Source organism: Panthera onca, chromosome A1, assembly GCF_046562875.1.
Source record: "Panthera onca isolate mPanOnc1 chromosome A1, mPanOnc1 haplotype 2, whole genome shotgun sequence".
Taxonomy (NCBI): Eukaryota; Metazoa; Chordata; class Mammalia; order Carnivora; family Felidae; genus Panthera; species Panthera onca.
The window spans coordinates 203,917,200-203,939,020 of record NC_138339.1 but is presented as its reverse complement, the minus strand read 5'-3'; the positions used below and the strand labels follow the sequence as shown (position 1 = coordinate 203,939,020).

Below are 21,821 nucleotides of genomic sequence, written 5' to 3'. Positions count from 1 at the left end.
AAGAAACAGCATAAAGTAGTAAAAGTTCAGTTTGTTGGCATAATTCAACTTAGTCTTTGAAAATGTAAGAAAAAAATGCATACCTAAATTCATGAACAAAGGAATGTGTGTTGATTCTAAATTGCATTTCTGATATTTCCATGTCGAAGCGGATGGAATTTAAATCCAATATGTCTGCCTTGGCATTATTGAATCGTGTTTTAAGCATTTGCTTTCTATAACTAGATTGACTAGGAAATGAACTTGAGAAGGTGAGAATTTCAGATGAAGATCTAAAAGTATGACTAAGTGAGAGATTTAAAAGTAGAGAGCTGAAAATTATGTAAAATCGACCTTCAGAATACTGCAGCATCAAATATTATCACTGCAGTGACACCAATCAAAAATATTGTCAAATTCTTTAGTCATGGGGAATAAAAGAATCAAATAGGGTACTTGGATATAAATCAGTGACATGTTCCATCTCTAAACAATTTAGATACTATTAAAGTTTCACAGTTGCTGGCAGGCAGGTCACAATAAGGGTTAAAACACTTACCAATTGTGATACTCTGTCTTGATAACCTTATTAATCCTTCAGAGGCACTAGAGAAAATAGCTAACAATAGAGAACAAGTTATAACTGATGCAATGTGTTTTATCCAGTTGTAATCTCTTCTCAATTATTCAATTAAAACCTTTCAGATTTCTTGGTATCATTCATCTCTAAGAGTGTTGGCAGTATTTCTGCTGATTCTAAGAGAGCAGCTGGTCATTATCAATTTCTCCTCTCCTTTTCTGTCAGTTACAATCAGAAGCCCTTCCAGGGCAGGACCTTCTTTATGTGCTTGCTTCCCTTATATCCCTCATACCTGGTGCTGGGCTCTATGTAGAGGGATTTGTAAATGCAGTTTATTGTGTTGGTGGAGATATTTCTGAGGACACATCAATGGTTAGGAGTGAGTAGGAAGACATTTTTTATTTTTCATTCTTTGAAAAGACTATGATCCGGAAGTGTAAATAAATATGCATTATCCAATCTGTCTATATCTTTTTTTTAACACTTTTTTTTTACATTTATTTATTTTTGAGAGACAGAGTGAGACAAAGTGAGAGTGGGGGAGGGGCAGAGAGAGAGGGAGACACAGAATCTGAATCAGGCTCCAGGCTCCGAGCCATCAGCACAGAGCCCGACGCAGGGCTTGAACTCATGAACCACGAGATCATGACCTGAGCCAAAGTCGGATACTCAACCGACTGAGCCACCCAGGCGCCCCCAATCTGTCTATCTCTTAGCAATGTTTTTAACAGAAAGCCATCATCTTTCTCTGTTATCATGTTATTTATGCATATAGAAAATTTCTGTTATTTTTTTTATCGTGAATTTCAGAGAAACTACTACATTTTTAATAGATATTTTACTGTTTTAAAAACACTTTTTAGAGGGGTCTTTACCTAATGCTAACAGAGATGTTTTTAGAGACAGTAAATACATACAGTGTGTTATACAATTTTTATGTAGTAGAGCTACATGAGATTAATTAAAAATAATTACTGCATAAAAGTTACTGCTACTTATTCATTCATTCATTCATTCATTCATTCGACAAGCATTTATAGCTCTGGGTGTAGCAGTGAATAAAAGTGTTCCTTATCCTCATGGAACTAATGTGCTTGGTGCGGGGGAAGATATAATAACCAAAACAAATAAAGGATATAGAATATAAATTATGGTAATTTCTGAAGAAAAACATAAAGTAAGGGTGATCGGGAGTTTAAGGTAGAGGTGTTGTAACTTTATGTAGGCTGTCAAAGAAGCCTTTATTGAGAAGGTGGCATTTGATTCAAGACCCTAAGAAGGTGAGGAAGCTCACCATTCAGCTCTTTGAGGATGAGCATTGTGGGCAGTAGAACTGAAAGTGCTCAGAGGTAGGAACTGTTTGACAACCAGCCAAGAGGCCAGTGTGACTGGAATTGAGCAGAAAGGGGGAGAGTAGACAAAGGTGAGGTCATAGAAGGCAGAAGAATGGTTGTGTAATGCCATGCTGGCCATTTCAAGACAGTTTTCTTTTATTTCAAGGGATGCAGGAAGCCACTGGAGGGTTTTGAATGTAGTCTGAAGGTATTTTTAGAACTTAGAATAACTGAATATAGTAGCTTATTAAATCAACAGAATTATTGAAGAGGGGAAGATTCTGAATCATATTCTTCTTGGGAATTCTTTGGAATGAAACTTCCTTTGATAATACTATCAGAAATAGATTATATAGAATCTTTTATATTTTATACAAAACTTAGATGTAATAATTTAAAGGGTGGCCATATTCAGATACTCTTGTAGTATCATTGCTCTTTTATTTTAATACGCATGTGGATCAAAATCTGGAGGGTCCTAAATGGTGTGAGGCAAACTGTTATCTCTAAAGCAGGGGACCCTCACAGTCTCCCATGGAAACACATTCCATTGCATAGATATCAGCATAGATATTGTTGCTGCATAGATATCCGCACCAAGAAACTCCCTTTAGAAGGGATCACTAATGATTTGATAAAAGCAACTGAAAAGTGTGGACAAGAGTCAAACCAGTTTTCCCTTTTAGGTGAAAGAACTCTGGAGTCATAGGAAACTATACTCATCTATCTACCTATCTATGACAATGAATGAGTTACTTAACTTCCCAGAGCTACAGTTCTTTTCCTCTCTGAAGTGGAAATAAGAATTTTCACATCATATTAGGAAGATTCCTTTAAAAATTTAACTAGAAGCTCCCTAAACAATGCTGGCAGTGTTAAGTATACAATAGATTTTGGTTTATTTCCTCCTCGTCCTGACCATCTTACTATTATTTTTTTGAATCTTGTGATGGGAGCATTATTGTTCTTTTTTTCCCTCCCAGCTTAATTGAGATATAATTGGCATATAACACTGTATAACTTTAACGTGTACATGCCCTGATTTCATATACATATATATTATAAAATGATTATCACACTAAGGTTAGTTAATATACCTATCTACCTTACATAGTTATACTTGTGTATGTGTGTGTGTGGTGAGAACTTTAAAAATCTACTCTTAGCAACTTTCAAACATACAATATAGTATTATTAACTATAGTCACCATTCTGTATGTTACATTCCCAGGACTTATTCATCTTATAACTAGAAGTTTATATACCCTTTTTGACCACCTTCCCCCATGTCCCCCACTTCTCCCATACTGCACCTTTACCCCTGGCAACCTGCAATCTGTTCTCTGTTTCTAGGAGTTTGATTTTTAAAGATTTCACATGTAAGTGATATCATACAATATTTGTCTTTTTCTGTCTGATTTATTTCTTTTAACGTAGTGCTCTCAATGTCCATCCATACTTTTAGATTTGGCAGGGTTTCTTTGTTTTATATGGTTGAATAATACTCCAGTGTGTGTGTGTGTGTGTGTGTGTGTGTGTGTGTATAAAACCACTTTTCTTTGGAAGAAAACACTTAGGACTTACTCTTTTAACAACTTACCTATATATCATACAGCAGTGTTAGCTATAGTCATAACGCTGTACATTACATCTCCAGTACTTACTTATCTAATTGCAAGTTTATACCTTTTGACTGCTTTCCTCTGATTCCTCCTCCCCCATACCCACCTCTGGCAACCACAAATCTGATCTCTTTTTCTGAGTTTTTTTTCCCTTTTTAGATTCCACATATAAGTGAGATTATATAGTATTTGTCTTTCTCTGACTTATTTCACTTAGCACAATGACTTCAAATTCTATCCATGTTGCAAATGATAGAATTTCTCATTTTTCATGGCTGAGTAATATTCCATTGTGTATGTATATACCACAGCTTTTTTATTCATCTATTCATGGATACTTAGGTTGCTATCATGTCTTGGCTATTGTAAATAATGCAGATATTTTTTCAAGTTAGTGTTTTTGTTACCTTTGTATATATTCCCAAAAGTCAAATTTGCTGACTGGTATGGTAGTTCTACTTTTACTTTTTTACAGAACCTCCATACTGTTTTCCAATGTGGTTACACCCATCTACTTTTGAGCCAGCAGTACATGCGCGTTCCCTTTTCTCCATATCCTCGCCAACACTTTCTACCTCTTCTTTTTGACGATAGCCATTCTAATTGGTGTGAGGCGATAACTCATTGTGATTTTGATGTACATTTCCCACATGATTAGTGATGTTGTGTACCTTGCCATGTACCTGTTGGCCATGTGAATATCTTGTCAGGTCCCTTGACAATTTTTTAATTGGATTATTTGTTTGATTGCTGTTAAATTGTGTAGGTTCCTTATATATTTTGAATACTAACCCTTTATCAAGTATGTGGTTTGCAAATATTTTCTCCTATTTCATTCATTTTGAGCACCTTGATTCTTCCCCTTTCGTATCCTACTTGGGCATCATGGCATTTATGTCTGGAAGGAAGCATGAGGGGCTTCTGCTTCAACAATCCATCTAAAGCTTAGCTGCCAACTAAATACAAATTATAGATTTGTCAACCAGAAATTAAGAACTTAACTATGTCCATGATATTAGCCATCTCACTTTTGGAAAATTGAGGTAGTTTATTGTAGCATTAACTTTGCATTTATTAGGTCAAAGTCCATCTTCTGGGGCCAGTCAGGGGAAAAATTCTAATATCTTTAGATGTGACAGCCTTACAAGTTTTGAAAGCATCATAGATATTTGTAGAATTTTCTCTTCTGACAACATCTTTTGCCTCTTCAACTAATCTTTGCATAACATGGCTTTGTTTCTTCTCATCTTTTTGATGACTTCCCTTTGAATGTATTCCAGTTTACCTCCCTTCTTGAAGAGTGTGGCTTAGATGTGGTTTGATATAGAGGTGATAGAATGGAATTATTATTTCCCTTGATCTGGACAAAATATTCTATTAATGCAGCCAAGAACTGCATTAGCTCTTTTGGCACCCACTACTCAGTGTTGATTTATATCAAGCTCCCTGTCAATTAATCCTACTGGGACTTTTTTATTTATATTCTTGGTAAGCTAAGCCTTTGACATCCATATAAGTTTAGTTGCTGTTTGGAATGAAAGAAAGGATTCCACATTTTTTCTAATTAAATTTCATCTTGCGAGTCCATTGTTCCACCTTTTGGGATCTTTTTGGGTCCTGATTCTATCATCTTTTAGGAATTAATAATTTTAGAACTGAGCTCAAATAGTCTAGTAATATTCTTTTAAGGACTATTCTTTAAAAGCCTGCCTTCAGAAACTACCAAGGAATTTTAAAAGCTGGTTTATTATAGAAAGTAAAAGAATGGATCTGGGTAGCACCCAGACAGGATTTCAAGCCTGGGCTCTGCCACTCTCCACTGGAATTTACTTAGTTAACAGATTTAGCAATGTGACACATTATCCTAGGCACTTAGGACAGATCAGTAAGTGATACAGACAAAAACACTTGTGTTTCAGGAGCTTCTAGCAGAAGAAGAAACCTTGGAAAAGTAATATATATATATGCTCTCCATACCTAAGTTTTCTTAACTGAAAATGTAGATAAATATACTACTCCATAAAATTGTATATTTGTCCGTGTTCTCCAGAAAAACAGAATAAATAGGATGTATATATACACTTAAGAGTATAGTAATTTATTATAGATAATTGGCTCACGTGATTATGGAGGCTAACAAGGCCGCTAATCTGCAGTCAGCAAGCTGGGGACCCAGGGGGGCTGACAGTATAGTTCTAGTTGGAAGGCTGACAGGCTCAAAACCCAGGAAAAACCAGTGTTTCAATTTGAGTCCAAAATCAAGAAAAAGCTAATGTGCCAGTTTGAAGGCTGTCAGGGAAGAGGAATTCTCTCTTACTTGGTGAACAGTCAGTTTTTTTGTTCTATTTTGGCCTTTGATTGGATGGGGCCCACCCACGTTAGGGAAAGCAATCTGCTTTGCTCGGTCTGTCAATTTAAATGTTAATATCCTCCAAACACTTCCTCACAAAAACGTGCAGAATAACGTTTGGTCAAATATCTGGATACCTTGTTGTCCCGTCAAATTGATATATAAAATTAGCTACTACAAATGGTGGTGAGGATTATAGCAGTTATTGTATATAAAGGGTTTTAGCATAGTGAACTCGTAAGTAATGATGGTTATTATTTGCATGAAGTGCTTTTTTCAAATCACCTCTCCCCTGTTAAGAACGGAGTCATTGCTCTCTAGTGCTCACACAGTAATTTTGACACTCTATTGGAATGAGATTCCATTTGCTATTTGGTCTTGGGAAGTAATCAAGTCACAGTGTATTGTTGGCTAATAGCTGTTTCTCTGCTAGTGCCTATTTCAGGGCTCTGTGAAAACTTACTCTCTGCCTCACATGTTTGAGGCAAGGGAATCAACCGCAGACATCTTGCTGCCATCTGGACAAGCCTACAATGATGAAATAGTTATGAAGGTGTCTGATTCTTTCAATAATTTTTGGCAGTGCTTCCTTTTTAAAGAAAATACAAGATTTGGAAAGGTTTAAAAAAGACTGAAAGGTAGGTTCTTTTTTTTTTCCCCCCCTCACCTCTTTTCTGAACTCACTGCAGGAGTAGTTCACTTGACTTACAGCTCACTCAGTAATTATCATTTCAGGGTAAGACTGACTCATAATACTGCCAAATAATTCATACGTGTAAAAATGCCGGTTGCCTCATTTACTTGTTACACTAACACTTGTCAACCTCAGCAGCAGCTTTCAGCTCTGTTAAATGTTGTTTAAATGTGAGGGATCTAAAATGAAATTGAAGCACCCTGCATTTGATAATAAATCAAATATGAATTTAATACTCTACTCAAAGGCAGCATGGTTAGTAAGGCTGGAAAGTAAAACTGACAGATTTTATGCTTTGACTGCAGTGAGGATTTGATTGGGATTCTGATTATCTTTTAAAGGTTGAGATCTAATGATTTTTAAGAATTACATATGAGAAAAATATTTTGGAGTAAATTATATCGAACTACCATTAATAAATGATGAAAATATGTGAAAGAAAAATTACTTTCTAGAGAGAAACAAGCACTATCAAATTGTAAACTTTGTATTTTGTTTTACTTTTCATTATGAGAAGTTTCATCCAGAGTAAAGGTAGAAATAAAAATATTTGTGTCAAGTATATTCAAGTATATTAGTATTTTGCAACATTTGCTTACCTACTTTTTTAAACTTCATTTTTAAACTTACGTTTGGTCTGTATTTTTTTTAAGTTTATTTATTTCGAGAGAGAAAGAGCGAGTAGGGGAGGGGCAGAGAGAGAGAGAGAGAGAGTCCCAAGCAGGCACTGTGTAGTCAGTGCGCAGCCTGACGTGGGCTCCGTCTCATGAACCATGAGATCATGACCTAAGCCCATACCAAGAGTTGCACGTTTAACTTACTGAGCCACCCAGGCCCTACGTTGGTCTGTATTTTTAAGGCATCATTTTAATTAGACATAAAAAATTTTACCTTTTTCTAATGCATAGCTGTAAGCGTAGGACATTTACAAGCAGAAAATATTTTACTTTTTTTTTTTTTTTCCTGGGGAGAGGTAAAGTCTCACCGAAGTTAAGCAATGTATAGAAATTGGTAGCCTTTATCATAATTTAATTTTTTTATTTTAATTTTTTGGTTTATTTATTTTGAGGGGTCGGGGGGAGGCTGGCAGAGAGAGAGGGAAGGAGAGAGAATCACAAGCCTCACATGGGGCTCGATCTCACAAACCACAAGATCATGACCTGAGCCAAAATCAAGAGTAGGATGTTTAAGTGACTGAGCCACCCGGGTGCCTTATACTATAATTTTTAATAATTTTTAAGTGAGGAATTGACTACTTCTATAGTTTTCTCTGGTTGTTTTTCCTAATTGCTCCCATAAATGAAAATTCTTCCCAAATAGGTGAGTATGATGAGTCTCAATAAGAAGAAGCAAAGGGTACTGCTGTTCTAAGAAAGCCTTTAGCAAAGCTTTTCCAGGACGTACCTTTGTGTACACAAGGAAGGTAAGGGCTAGCTGACAGTGTAGTGGGGTGGATTTGTGGCCCCTGGTGGGGGGCAAATGGCAGTGTTAGAGCCACATGGATGATGTATGAATTCTGGGTCTGATTCTTAAGTGGTCAGTTGCCTTTGGGCCGATCACAGCTCTGCTAAGCCACAGGTGTCTCCATATCTGTAACGTGAATGTAATAATATCTGCCTCATGGGACTGTTGTGAGGCGTAGCTACAATAGGGAAAAGTTTGTTGTAGGTACTCAGTAATGGCAGCTAGCCGATGTTGTTGTTTTTTAAAATGCTATAATATGGGGCGCCTGGGTGGCTCAGTCGGTTAAGCGTCCGACTTCAGCTCAGGTCACGATCTCGCGGTCCGTGAGTTCGAGCCCCGCGTGGGGCTCTGGGCTGATGGTTCAGAGCCTGGAGCTTGCTTCCGATTCTGTGTCTCCCTCTCTCTCTGCCCCTCCCCTGTTCATGCTGTGTCTCTCTGTCTCAAAAATAAATAAACGTTAAAAAAAAAATTTTAAATGCTATAATAGAAAGCATATTCATGAAGTTCGCAGACATAGGGAGGTCGTATCAAAATCTCTCCTTCCCATTTGCTGCCGTGTGCCCTTGGGCGTGTCCCTTAGCCTCACAGTACCCCCAGTGTCCTTGGCTCATAAGTGGGTTTAACACAGTCTACTCCCTCAGCATTGTTTTGGGGAGCTAGTGTAAATGCCGTGGGCATATAGTGACTCCTAATAACTTATTCAAAGTCTTTTGCAGTGTTAATTGACCAGTTTCAATCTCTCACGGTATATTTGCAGTTTAATGATATGAGGCTTAGTCTTCTTGATATTTTTGCCAATATTTTGGTAAAGATGTAAAGAACAGGTATATAAAACGTGAAAATAGCTAAGTTTAGACTAGAAACTTATCAGTAGTGTAGAATATAGGTTAAAACCAACAAAATAAAATTTATAGGGGAAAAACTGATTAGCATGGTAGTTTTAGCTGACTCTCATTTTGTATAAACTTTTTGTTTTTTTTCTAAAGTAGGCTCCAGGCCCAGTGTGGGCTTGAACTCACAACCCCTGAGATCAAGAGCCGCGTATTCTACTGACTGAGCCAGCCAAGTGTTCCATGACTCTCACTTTCTTAAGAGCCAACCATGTGACTATCAAAAAAATATTTTATTTTAGGCTAATTAATTCAGGTGTGAACTGTGGACTAAGGGATATAAAGGTTGCTCTGTAGCTAAACTGGTCAGACCAATCTGGAATTTTGTGTTTTTACCAGGATTCCACGTTTTATGAAGGTGGTAAAAAGGCTAAGCAAGGTTTCTCAATTTTGGCACTGTTGATATTTTGAGGGAACAGCTGTCCTGTGCATTGTAGATGATTAGTAGTATCTCTGGCCTCTACCCACTAGATGCCAGGAGAATCTTCAGCACCCCCTCCCGGACCCAGCATGACAACAAAAAATATCTGTAGACATTGCCAAATGTCCCCTGTGAGGCAAAATCGCCCTGGTTGAGAAGCAACCTCCTGCTGGAGGATAGTGAAATTGAAGGTCCTAAGGAAAGTGAAGGGTTGAGAAGGTGTGATTAAGAAGGATGATAAGGCCAGGTGCCCTTCATTCCAAAGACTCCACGAGTTCCATAATTTTATTTTGTTTACATTTTTGTCTCTTTTAAAATCGGTCTTCCTGGGGCACCCGGTGGCTCCATCAGTTAAGCATCTGACTCTTGGTTTTGGCTCAGGTCGTGATCTCGTGGTTCATGGGTTCCAGCCTGTCGGGCTCCATGCTGACATTGTGGGGCCTGCTTGGGATTCTTTCCCTCTCATTCTGCCCCCCCCCCCTCAAAATAAATAAATAAACATAAAAAAAATAAAGTAAAATCTGTCTTTCCATTAAACTGAACTGTTGGCAGTCAGGGCTTGTGTTATATTTTTTAATTTTTGTTTTTAGCATGAGGAATTGCTCCTGGTACATTCTAGGTTCTCAATATTTTATAAAATAAAGTGAACTAAACTGGAGAAGAAATGACTTGATGTGGACAGTTACTGAAAAGACATTTTTAGATACTTGGAGAGCTGCCAAAAGGAAGATTATATTAGACTATTCTATGGAAGAGAGATGGGGTGCTTCTGCAGAGGGCAGAGCTAATAGCAATGGAAAAAAGTTATGGAGACATATATTTCACTTCATTTTAAGGTCACACTTTTAAACAATATCTTACTTATTTAGCACCAGCAATTTTTGAAATCATCTTGATTCACATTGCAATGAGAGTGTTGTGTAATGGAAATGTAGCTACATTATTACTAGGATTCTGAGATATGTAACTTTGTGAGCTTTATGAAAATATTCATGAAGTACAAAATTTTTGGTTTCTCTATTTAAAATGGTCTAAATTTGTATTAACAACTCTTAAATAATTGAAAATAAAGCATGTGGACAGAGACATAAGAAAAAAGTAAGAGAAAGGAAAGAAAAGAATATTTCCTTTTTAAATATGTTTTGGAACTTTTTTGATGTGTAGTGAAAATAATAGGAAACATCTATTGAATGCTCACTGTATCACCGTCATTATGCTGTGCTTTAAAAATACATTTTCATTTAATCCCTACAGCACCTCAATGAAATAGGTATTTTTATTTTTCCCATTTGTATATGAATACAAAATAATTTTTAATTACAGAAGATAAGCCTTTTAAAAAAAACTAGTAGAGTTTATAAATAAAGTATGTATTTTCTTCAAAGTTGTTACTTTGGAAGTAGGTATTGAACTTTTTATTTATTTCAATAATTTGTCGGTCCTGTTAATAATTTTGGAAATGTATTGGGTGTCATTTTTTCAGAGTTAAATGTTCACTATCTGTATCTGAATACACAAACTGTAATGCACATGATTCATCCCTGAAAAGCGTCATTCTTCAGTTATAATACAGTTCATAAAACCACAGTCCCTTACCTTATTTATCTGACAATTTTCGTTTTCTGGTCAGTATGAGAACAAATACCAAACACTTTCGGTTTCCCAAAACCTATTCAAAAATAGCATAGGAACTCAGATTATAAGATTATTCTCAAATTATGTTTAATACTGACTTTAGGTCTTCCTTAGTAATTTACCTGCGGTTAGATCTCAAAAATAAAGAATCTTGGTATGTAGGGAAGGGGCTTTTTTGTTTGTTTTTTGAGTACAGTTGACACACAATGTTACATTAGTCTCGGGTGTATAAAATAATGGTTCAGCTTCACTATATGTTATGCTGTGCTCACACAAATGTAGCTACCATTACCAGACAACACTATTATGACATCATCGACTATATTCCCTATTGTGTCAGCACAGAGCCTGATGTGGGGCTCAAACCCACGAACTGTGAAATCATGACCTGAGCCGAAGTCGGATGCTTAACTGACTGAGCCACCCGGACGCCCCCTTTATTTCCATTTTTAAACAGAGTTGCCAGACTTAGTAAACAAAAATAGAGGCTATCTAGTTAAAATTGGAATTTCATATAAACAATAAATTATTGTTTTAGTATAAATATGTCTCAAAGACTGTACATACATAATAAAAATTTTATGTTGTTTAAATTCAAAGTTAAATTCAAACTTAACTGAGTATCATGTATTTTATCTGGAAATCCTGCATAAGAGAAACATAGGTGGATTAATCCTAAAGCTAATGAAGCTTAAGTTTTTAGGGTCCCTTACTTACAAGAACATTTTAATCTAATGTTGTAATTGTATAGTTTTTTGCTTTAAAGGGCTTTCTCCCCAATTATGTACATCTTAAGCTCCACAAAGCCTGAATCCGCCCCTGCAGGGGAGTAATACGAGGAGACAGTAGACAAGGTGAAGGATGAAGTAAATGCAGCCGACTCACGAGGATTGTTGATGCCCTTGTCACGTTCGGAAATTATTTTCCAGGAGCTGATTAAATAATCAGTGGGCCTTGAGGCACCTTTGTAGTTGAAACTTCACTGTCATTATATAGGCAAGAGACAGAGGAATAAGTTTTGCACTGTTGATATAGCCTCAGAGTGAGTAATCTAAATGCTCTGAGAAATTGAGTAAAACTTCTTTTTCCATGGATACAGTCAGCAGGTGAAGAGTCAACAGTTTCTTTTCCACTCATCAAAATAAGTCAGCTTTTCAGATATTGTAGACTTTACTCCCTAAAGGAAATTTTAAAATAAAAATGAGAAAAGCAAAATAGAATGGTCTCTAGAGGAGCAGATCTGACTTGGTGCTAAGGTCCATTTATAGGAAAGGTAAAAGGTAAATATGGTCTCTCTTCTTTATGTAGTGTGCTGCTTTGTCTAATCACAGAATTAACGACTGAACTGACTCTAGTGCATTTAATAGAGATGCTTGTCTTTTTTAAATCACTCCAGATACCACCTGGTTTTCAGAGTCCACAGTTTTGGGATGTTGAAATGGTGTTGACTGAGTTTTGGGGTCAGATATTTTGGCTTCAGGAAGGACACAAACTGTAGAGAAGTTCCCATTCAGTGGCTGATGTGCATTAAAGGATTATGCAAAAATTACATATAAGTCATGGACTCTTTTTCATTGAGAAACGAATTCAGCAAATACCGGTTGTGTGTCTCTTGAATGCCAAGCACTGTGTTAAGAACGGGGTTGCTTTGAGTTTTCAGTATTTAACTGTGAACTGAGTACTTAATTAGGCCTTTAGACTATAGAAGTGAACACCATATATTTGGCAAGATAGAGCTGGTCCTACACTATGCATAATATGGCACTGGATAATTGTTCCCAATGTTTTACTCCTTTGTCTTCGTGCCTAGTGCTCACTAGTATATGTGTAATATATACCATGACCCCATTGAATGGGCTTGACTATTTTAACCACTGGAATGTCAGTGGGCATGATGCAACAGAGGTTTCAAATGTGTTTGTGTAGTTTGGCTTGCCTTCTTGTACTATTGTGACCCACCATGAGAGGGATGTGCACCTGGAAGCCGCTGGTCATAGGAGAATGGTAAAACAACAACAACAACAACAAAACCCCAAAAAACCATAAAGGAGATAAATCAGTGGTTATGGTTATAAGTCACTGAGATTTAAGGTTGTTTTTATCCAGCATTATGATGGCAATAGCTGATTAATACGAGCAGTATCACAAATATACAAATAAATATACCATAAGGTAGATTGAGATGTGTTTAGAAAGAGATGCAGAATACATTATGATTTTTGGTGGTAGGTAGGCGTACCTTTGTCTGTGGTATCATCAGATGTTTGACAGAAACCGTCTTCAAGCTAGGCCTTGACAATTTCTACTGGCAAAAAATGTCCTCAGGGTTAACAAATAGTTCAGGTCATCTAAATCTTTGTGGATGGGGCAGAATTGCCTCATCTATCAAAGACCTTTCTTTGGATCATTTCTTTGATTATTCAGGATCAAAGTCCTGAATGTGGTGTTGACTTCCTTAGGAAGCTGTAAAGCATATCTGAGTATGAGTCTTATGAATGAGTGCTCTGCATAACAGAAGCTTCTGAAGCCATCCCAGAGTCCCTCCAAAATCTTACTTTTGTTTATGATGGGAACTGGAGGAGGAATCCAGTAGCCCAGCACTATTTAGAACTCATACACTCCAGCATTCTGCAGCTGGCCAACAGAGCAGCCAAGGCTTCTAGGGCCTGTTTTGTTCTATCTGGAGAACCATATGGGGTTCTTTTAGATTTAATTTCTTTATTCTATGCCTCTGCCATATAGGTTCCTCATTTACTTTCTCTCTTAATCTGCACATGAACCTTTTGACATCAGTGTTATCATTCCCATTTTATTGGTGAGGGAATTGAGGACCAGAGAAGTTAAATGACATGGTCAAGTTACTTATCAACTAAATGACTTTGTTTCTTTACATCAGATCATTAAGTACCTGTTCTTTAATAGGAAACTGGTCTTATTTAAGGTCCTTATGGAACTTGCCTAGAAGCAACTTGAAAGTATGCAAGATGTTCTTGAGCAATTTTATACATAAAAATGCTAATTATAAAAGCTAGGTTTATTAGGTAAACCTGTTTTTTTCATGGAAAACTCCAGAAGGGTGTGGAGAAAGATTGTCCTGAGCTAATCTGTGCTCACTGGTTTGGCTTCTAGAAATTCTAGCCCACATGAGCCTAAATTCACCTCTTAAATTTTTGGAACTTGGCTTAATATTTGATTAGTTTTCAAATTATTTTTACAATTTGGGAGTAAAGAAAATTATTTAGCAATTGATGTGATGAGTTGTTTCATTCCTGGGGTCTTTAATCTGCTTCATTTATTTGCTACCTGGTACGGTGCAAGATTTTCATTCATTATATTCTGTAAGGTTTTATGCTTCTTTACCTCACAAATAATATCTCTCCCTATGCAGGCTGCTGTAAGCATTATCTGTTAAAGCATACCTGCTAGAGACCTTAAAATTGGAATTCAGAGCCTGGAAGTAGGGGGTCCTTTATAGATAGCCTAGGACTTTGAAATTAGTTTTTCCTTATGATTCAATAAGCCTTGAATCTTGTGACCCTGATTTAATATTTATTGAGTTCCCACAAAGTGCTAAACCTTCAGGATGCAGGACAAATTCCATTTTTTTTTTTGGATTAAATTTTTACTTGATTTAATTTGTCTTATTTATATTTATTGAAGTACCAGCAATATTGTTACAGATGTACTCACAGATCCATTTCACATGGATCATGGTCAAGTAATGAAGAAAAAGAAAAACTCACACACCCTCATGCACACAAACTATGAATGTTCTATAGGAACATTAATTTGCCCATTGATTCCATATAACTGGTGGCTCACCTTTTTCCTTGCAAAGTATAGAGACTGATAATGCTTTGATTTCTGGTTTTATTGTAGAAGTTTAATATGATCTTTGAGACTTCACGGCCTTCCTATTATTATGCTAATCAACAAGACTGCTTCAGGTCCATTTTGAAAATGAATCCTCTTCTCCATTACAAAAAAAAAAAAAAAAATAACCTCAATCTTCCCACTCAAATTTGTCATCTTAATGTGAAACATAACAACTTCTAATTTGAAGACAAATTATGAAGGGATTAATCAATAGCAATTGTTGCCTTCTTAAAGTTCTTTCTCTTTATAGATAAATTATAGACGTTTACCATTGGCAGCTCTTCTGTAAAATTGTGTTGGGGGTCCCAGGTCTGCATTTAATGTCAGAGAAACAACAGGCAGTATTCAAAGTCAATAGAACTGAATGTCTCCAGTTCAGCAATGTGGAACTGAAGATCATTAACGGATTGAAAAGTTACAAAATAAAGTTTCTAAAGATATTTGGAACACTGAGCATTCTGCATAAAATCCATAATAGGACTAGTGGTCAGTGTTCCATAAAATGCCTGCGTTAAAATTAACTGTTGGTACTTTATTTTTAGAACTTGATTCTTTGTTCATTGTGGTTTGGGACAGGCCAGATGTTAGTCCAATTTCTAGTTCTTTATCATTAAAGCTGTAGATGTAATAAAAAGAGAACTCCTTAACCTGAAAAACAAAATGAACTCGTTAAAACGGTCCTATGTACATTATGTGACATAAAAAACATAGAAGTATTAATAGGATAAAAATAAAAGTTACAGTTTCAATATTTTTCTCCAACATTTCAGTTCATCATCTTGAAAATCCCTGAAGTAAGTGAACCCGATTTAGAAGCCACTGCTTCTGAGCCCCTAACTCAACTTTGTGGTATTTTAGATAATCTGGAGGGATCCCAGTACTTGTGTTTGCTATTATTATATAGCTGAGCTCAGGTTTATAATTATTCTTCTTTTGTTTGTTTGTTTGTTTCTAGAAGATAGCTCTTATAAAAACTTAAATATAAACACCTAATTGTAGAAGAAACTTCAGTATAAGCCTCTGTGTCCATCCAGGTGACTGGAGAAGCAGAGGAAGTCAGTTTGCAGAAAGACAGAGTGGGAAGAACTCAGCAGACAGGAAAGTGGAACAGAGTGAAGAGACTGGGAGCCGGTCTAAGTCCCTGGCTTTACTTGTTCAGAGGTCCTGTACCATAATAAGTAATAAAATTCTGTACCATTACATCGAATTTCCACTTTGGAATGTAAGCCAGTTTGAATGGGCTTCTAGTACGTCTTCCGCAAAGAGCATGAGGGAGGACACTGGGCAGCTTCCACAGCTTATGGCCCTTTGGAGATTGTAGCAGGTCAGTCACTCTGGACCTTGACCTTGTGAAAAGAGAAAATTTAACAAGGGCAGAAGTGACCTTGCTCTGGAAAGATCACAGTTGATAATTTTAGTTCTTCAGTTCTGTAAGTAAAAAAATGAAGAACTGGTGATACTCTCACATATTTAATTTCTGCTTCTAAAAGAGGAGATTCAGTTTAGTAAAAACAATTTTTGGAAGCATAATCATCTGAATGCAATTTTAATTGGCATAAAGGTTCTATCTATTGAAACACTTTAAGAGGTTCTTGCTTACCATGAAAGCACCGATGGCATTGGCAGTGGCCTTCTTTAATAAAATACCCAGCTGACTTGCATTGCCATCTGGCCATGGCTGTTTGGGAGACAGGACTCAATAGGCCTAGTAAAAAGTCTCAGGCAGCTTTTTCTTAGTCCTAATTCATTTGAATTGGTCCAGAGGAAGAATAAAAATTTCATATAATCAGTCTCTTAAGTTGATTCTTGATCTTTATTCATTTCCAGCCAAAGGGTTTTCTTAAAGCTTCCCTTTCAAGGGAAGGGACAAATAGAAATAGCAGTGGTCACAGTGGTCAGGCTTCTCCTGTTCCCACTCTGCCCTGCACTGTGTAGGTGGCCAGTCCATGCTGGGCATTCTGGCCAAAGGCAGCTTCCGGAACTTTTCTGTGCCCCACCTGCTGTTCTCTGCACTGAGATCAAATGAAGTGTGATGACACCTTCACACCCTAGCAGATTCAGGGCAGAAGTCACCTGACCTCTTGTCTAGATGCCCCTGTCCCAGGCTAATTTTCCCCAGCCCAGCAGAGAAACTTTAACCTTTCAGAGGAATGAGATCAGCCACTGAAAAGTATTATTATAGAATGAGAGAAGAAACAAAACCAGAGCATACACAAAAAGTTTTAAAAGAGAAAGAAAAAATAAATTTCCTAATTAAGTCATTTTTAACAGTTTCCCAAAAGAGAGCTTAAGTGTTCTTGTTTGCATGTTTTATAAGAATTAAAGGAGGAGCTGAAGGGCATTTATGGATATTTCATGATGGAAACTGAGGTTGATTCAGGGTCTTCTTTTAAATTGCCTTTGGCAGTGCTCTCAAACAGCGGTCACTAAAGGTGATTTTGTGTCAGGGGCCACAAGTTTCAGCTTTCTGGTTTACTCTGAGTCTTCAAATCACTCTGGAATTAAAATAACTATATTAATCCAGTGGTTCCTCTGAGCTACTTTAGGAACTAATCTTAATTTTGTTTGTTTGTTTTTGTCTCAAGGATTCAGGTTTTTTTTCATTAATTTATTAAGTTCTCATTATGTAACAGGCACTTTTCTAGATGTTGGGGAAAAAGCAGGAAACAAAGATAGACAATATCTTTGTTTGCAGAATGGTTAAATTCGGGAAGAGACAGGCAAACAGGTATATAATAAGATAGATATGAAGTGTTTTTCACAAAATTATAATTGACTAATATGATCAAGTGACTCCGGGGTTAAATTAGGTTGGCCTCCTGCTCTGAAAGAGTAGCATAAATGAAGAGCTAAAAGAAGAGAAGGAACTAGCCCCACAAAGTCTTTGGGTAAGAGCATTCAGGCAGAGGAAGCAGCTAGTGAAGGTACTAGAGTGTTCAGGGAACAGTAGAAGGCTAGAACACACTGGGTGAGAATGAAGTGTGAGGCTGGATAGGTCAGACAGGTAGGCATGGCCCAAGTTGTATGGGGCCTGCCAATCCAGGTGAAGAAATTTAGATTTTATTCTGGTGCAGTGGGTGTTCCCTGAAAGGTTTTAAACAGAACGATAATATAATTTGACTTACGTCATTATATTATAAAAATCACTCTGAGTTTTTGGTGGGTGGATTATAGAGAAACAAGCAAGGGAACATAGAAACCAGTTAGGAGGCTCTTTGATATTTTACTCAATAGGTAATGATGGCTTGAGCTATGATACTTGTGGGAACCATTGAATATACATATGAGCCTTGGAAGTTGAATTGATAGGATTTGTCAATGCATTACAAGGTTTGTGTTTGTGTGCATGTGTATATGTATACATATGTGAGAGCATGTATACTTTGGAGTGAATGCTGTTAAGAGATGAGTAAAGATAATTCATGGGCTTTTGGCCTGAGGAATTGGGAGACTGGTGGTACCACTTACCAGTATGGGGGAGAAACAGGCTTAGTGGAGGTAGGTGGAAAGACATCAAGATTTTTCTTTAGGATATGTCCGTTATATATCCAATTTTTTTTTTTCTGGAAAAAAAATACAGGCATGGGATTATAGGAGAGAAAAGTGTGGGACTCATCAGGGTAGAGATGATATTCCAAATCATGAGACTAGAGAAAGTAACCTAGGGACAAAATATTTTTTAAAAATAAAGAGTCTAAGAATGAGCACTGGGCTCTCTGACATTTAGAAGTCAAGCAGAGGTGACTTGAGAATTCCCAAAGGAGGCAGAGAAGTGAGTCAGAAGACCAGGAGACACCAGCATCACCACATTTAAAAAAAGGAACTGTATCAAAAAAATATGTCCCAAACTGCAGGGTCAAGAAAATATAAAGAGAAGTTAGTACTGCATGGAGTCAAGGTCATTGCAGACTTTGACATCAAAAAGAAAAACAAAACAAAGACAAATCCTCAAGGAATGTTGGAGTCAAAAGCCCTCCTTCTCTGCATTTGTATTTGTCTTGTAGGGTATAGTTCTAGCTGAGTTTAGAGGCAGCTTATGGACTTAAAAGCACATTGTTAGAAAAAGAAAACTAGCTGAAAGTAATTAGCTGAGCATCCATTTAAAGAATTCAGAGAAAAGAACAAGAAAAAAAATCTGAAGAAAGCAGAAGGAAATGATAAAAGAGCAGAAATTAAAGAAATCGAATGGCAACCTGTACCAGAAACAATAAATGAGGGTAAAAAGTTGTTCTTTAAAAAGGCTAAAGGAGTTGACAAATGTCTACTGAGACCAAAGAAGGAAAAAAAAAAGGAACATATTATCAGTATTAGAAATGAACAGAGTAATGTTGCTATAGATGCTGAAACATTAGGAAGATATTTGAACACATTTATTAAATAAATAAATAAATAAATAAATAAATTTATAGGCAGCAAAAATAGAAAAGAATTTTCTTATAATTGAAGAAATCAAGTAATTGAAACTAATGCAAAAATAAAACTTTATACATGGTGAAATAATGAAAACTGTGTCTCACTGAGTTTAGGAACAAGGCAAAATTACACTTTTACAGCTTTTAATTATAGTTATGCTTAGTTTTATTTAGTATAGTAATGAAAAAACAACTATTATAAGGGTTGGGATTGAAGAGATAAAACTTTAATCATTGCAGATTAAGTGATTGTTTATATAGAAATTCCAAAATGATGCACAAATGAATTATGAACAAAGAATAAGGGAATTTAGTAGGGTTGCAGGTTCAAGGTCAGTAGTCACAAATCAAGTGTATTCCTGAAAACCAGAAGTGAACAGAAGCTACCATAGGGAATATTAAAAATTTACAAAAACAGCAGAGAAAAGATACTGGCAACACTCCAGCCAGGCCAAAAGTAGCAGGTGCAGGGTAAAGCAAATGGAAGGGACGCTTTGAGCTAGTGTGGCTGCTGTTGGCAAAACTACGGAAGGTAGCACAGCCTCCTTTGGGACTAGATCATTCAAGCCTTGGGTGAATGCCCCTGGAGAGGGGCTACCTCATGTGGAGCTCATTTTTAATTTTCTTAAAATTATGAAGGAAGGTTCCTGATTCCAGTACAGTTGCCAACCTGAAGGTTTTCTCCCCACTTTCCTGCTGATTATTTCAAATTTATTAAGATGCTTTTACTGTAAGAGAAGGTACTCCATTATTTTATGTACTAATAAGAGTTATACATGCTATTTAAGCAATGAAGCAATGGTTTATTTTCAAATTAGAATGATGTTTACTCTTTGAAAGAATTCTTTTAGACTTATTTGGTCAAAGACTGTAAAAATAATCACTCTTGTACATACCTAAAACTAAAAATTTTAATTAAAGAAAACTGGTAAAAATTGCTAAAACTTTTTCATATTTGGAGGTCAACTCTTTTGTATCACTTTCAACTTAGCAAAATCCTCCATATTTTTGCACATACAGTAGCTTATGCCATTAAGAGCATTGTAGCATTTCTTAAAAACTTAAAAACTTGGAGGTTTTCTTCCAAGTAACTAGCTTACAAGTTTTGAGGCTCATATTTTTCTCTTTGACTAATTTATAGTTTTTAATTTATCTTCACTGAATCATGTGTTACTAGATAGATGTTGAACAGCCTCTGTTCAAAATCAGTATTAAATTTCTGACAAATTGGTGGTTTCTATCTTAATGATAGTTTTACATGATTAATAGATATATCAGTCATACCAGTCCCTGATTGTTTTGAAATGTCTTCCATTGATTTTGAGGAGTTTTGCACTTTGTCATGCCTTTAGTTATATTGCTTGGCATGTAGTAGCAACAATATAGTATTCTTTTGAATATATGATAATATATATGTTATTATGACCAAGCTTGCGTATGTATGCAAAAGCAATGGCAATTTGTGATGAGTTTACCTTATCTACACAATGATAAACTTTGTTGGTTTCAGAAATGTTAAAATGTGAAAAACTGCATCTTTCAATTAATATAATATGTATTATTGCTGCTGTTCTGGCCTCCTTTTGCGTAAGAAAAGTTCTACATGAAACAATAGATATATATTCCTTTATAATGACATTATTGCATTATTTACCAAGCATGTATTGGCTAGTTTATGTTCAAGAAATACATAGCACAGCAGAACATGCTTTTTCCCCCTTCCCTTATAGCTAAGGGAGTTGCCTCATGGTAGTTCTGTCCAATGAGATGTACATGGATTTATGCTAGGGTTTTCTGGGAAGGTTTTTGCAATCCAAAGTGATATATTAACCAAGTACAACACATAAGCCACTTGTCTGGCTTTAAATGTGGACATGTTGTCTGGAGCTGCAATGGCATCTCACAGTCAACCACTGGGTAACACATGTATGAATGAGAGCCAATACAAGATGGCCCTTGTATTGTAATACAAGAGCAGAGCAATAAATAACACACTGGATTAAGGGTAGTTTTAGTGAATGGAGAAGGTAAACTCTTCATATCTTGACTTTTATGTGAGAAAAAGCAACTCATTTGTTTAAGCCTCTAATAATTGGAATTTTCTGTTACCTGCAGCTAAACATTTTGCTAATACAACTTGTCATTTGACATGATCAAATGACTAGGTTTCTGCCTTGCTTTTCACTCTAAAATTTAACCATGTGCTGTATCTTATTCCTCCTTCTTATTAGAACCTGTACTTCCTGATATACTCTTATCAATTCTCTTTTTTTTTTCGGTTTTCCCATACCAGCTTGCAATTCTCACATTCTCTAGGTTTTACCTGCCCCTCTTACCCAAATCCTAAATATTGACTTCCAGCTCAATTACTTGTCACATTGATCTGTTCATCTGATTAGAGGCATTGGGCTTAACCATTTCCAGAGTTGTTCTGTGTTTGTTAACTGAATTGCATATTGTTTACTTATTTTCAAAGAATAATCTCTCGTGAAATTTAATTCAAATGACCAGCACAACTATGTGCAGTCCTTTTTATCTTCTTTGAGATATTGAGTGACCAAAAT

General features: G+C 36.3%; 1 long non-coding RNA gene across 1 annotated transcript in view; it reads left to right on the top strand.

The window, feature by feature from the left end:
* The first annotated feature begins 2,022 nt into the window (after positions 1–2,022).
* LOC132680289 (uncharacterized) overlaps positions 2,023–21,821 on the top strand; it is a 47,182-nt gene continuing 27,383 nt past the window's right edge. The window contains exon 1 of the long non-coding RNA XR_009610615.3: positions 2,023–2,101. This is a non-coding gene — a long non-coding RNA (uncharacterized LOC132680289). The remainder of the gene's footprint in view (positions 2,102–21,821) is intronic.